We start from the raw sequence: 2076 nt of genomic DNA, 5'->3' as shown, positions 1-2076 counted from the left end.
TATTTTCGGTAAAATTATGAATAGGGCACAGATTGTATTTTAAATCAGTGCACTGCTTCTTTTCTCCCAGCATGCATAGAGGATACCAGGCAACCAGGCAACCTCTGAAATCATTCAGGGGGAAGTTGATATGATTAGCTCCTGATCTGATTAGCATATTCACCAGGCGCTGCAGTTAGATCTGTTTTGCAGTAGTGACAAAGAGGAGACCCAGGCCTCCAAATTATCAATTTCAGAATATGCTGTTATCAGTCATTCAGATCGGGAGGTAAAACCAGAGCAGCACCTTGGGAAAGTAGAAATTCTATGTCTGCTGGCCAATCAGTGTTTTATTAAAGCAATACAACTGATAAATCTTTACGGGGTACAAGATCATTGTCCCACAGCAAAGATAAATTTAGCGCTTAAAGTTTTCTTAGGAATATTTTCAAGAGATGGTATAACTGTAGTTCAGTAGCTCACTCCACTACTTCTATGTCTTTTTAAAATCCAGGTTCAGCACAGGTTATGTTTGTCTTTCTGAATCTGGCTTATTTTGTTAAAGTGATGATCTCTAACTCCAGTCATTTTCATCTAAATAATATGGTTTCATTCATCTTTATGGAGGAGTAATATTCCATTGTGTAGATATGTCATATCTTCTGTATCCATTTTTCTGTTTTAGGAATGTAAATTTGTCTTGAAATGTGAAAAACAGTATAAAAATTCCTTAGAAAACTAAAAAGAAATTTTGAATCACAAGGTAGAAAATTGGCCAAAGCAGGAGCTGTAAGAGTAAAGCCCAAGACATGTTCAACATATTCAAACTGAATAATCAGTTGTAGGATATTTATATACTGCGTGAAAGTATATTTGCTGTGATTGGTGTAATAAGAAGGTGAGCACCTAATAGCTAGGCAGGAAGTGGAGGCAGAATTTTCAAGGAGAGAAAGGAAGAAGAGATGAATCTAGGCATGAGATACTCCAGGAGACATGAAAGAAGCAGGAGAGGCAGAATGTAAATTACTATAAAGGGGTTAATTTGTTTTAAGAGCTGGTTAAAAGCAAGCCTAAGCTAAGGCCAAGTTTTCATAACTAATAATGAGTCTCTGTGTCATTATTTTGGAGCTGGCAGTTGGGATGGAGAAAGACTCACTGCAATCTGATGTTTCAGTGACTTTGACAACAGGTACAGAATGTACCAACACTAATATTTTTTAGAAATAGTGAAAGGTAGCCGGGCGGTGGTGGTACATGCCTTTAATCCCAACACTTGGGAGGCAGAGGCAGGCGGATCTCTGTTAGTTCGAGGCCAGCCTGTTCTACAATAGCTAGTGCCAGGACAGGCTCCAAAGCTACAGAGAAACCCTGTCTCGAAAAACTAAAAAAATAAAATAAAAAATAATGAAAGGTCTAAGAATGGCCAACAACAAGCTATTTTTGGATGAACTCTATTGTGAAAGCTTTTATTTCATACAGGCATATGCTATATTTGTAAAGAAAATCATCTTAACAGGAACTAATAGTGATAATCACACATCAATTAATGGCAACCTTCAATTCTTAGCAAGGATGCCCCAAATTCAGAAATGAGTTTGGAGATCAGGGTATTAGTGACTGAGGAAACCCCCTCACTGTTTTAAAAAGCTGATTCCAACATTTGCACGTGTCCCTTGACTGTCAACAGCAGCTTTTAAAAGCTGAACATTTGAAGGAAACCAATAGTTGTATTCATTGAAGACCTGCTTGAAAAGGGGCAGTCAGTCATATTCAAAAAAGGAAGCTCATACAAACCTGTCTCAGGAACAGGGGCTTCCCAAAACTAGCATGGCACATCCTCATGCCTAAACTTTCTAGAATATGTTGGAGTTGTAACGGATTAAGTAAAATGCTACAGATCCCCAAGTGGCTGCAGTGGGCAGTTGACCATGAGACCAAGCCACAGGTCCCCAAAGTGGCAGCAGGCAGTGGGCTGTGGGTTCAAGAGCAGCCAGTCCCAGGCAGCTCTTGAATTCCCCAGTGGCTGCAGCGGGCCAGGAGTCCCAGGCAGGGAGCTGCGTGGTGGGTGAGAGACCTCCATGGTGCAGTCAGTCCCAC

Source organism: Microtus ochrogaster, linkage group LG9 (assembly GCF_000317375.1).
Source record: "Microtus ochrogaster isolate Prairie Vole_2 linkage group LG9, MicOch1.0, whole genome shotgun sequence".
Lineage (NCBI taxonomy): Eukaryota > Metazoa > Chordata > Mammalia > Rodentia > Cricetidae > Microtus > Microtus ochrogaster.
The sequence above is the reverse complement of the archived record's forward strand: the minus strand, read 5'-3'. Positions refer to the sequence as shown.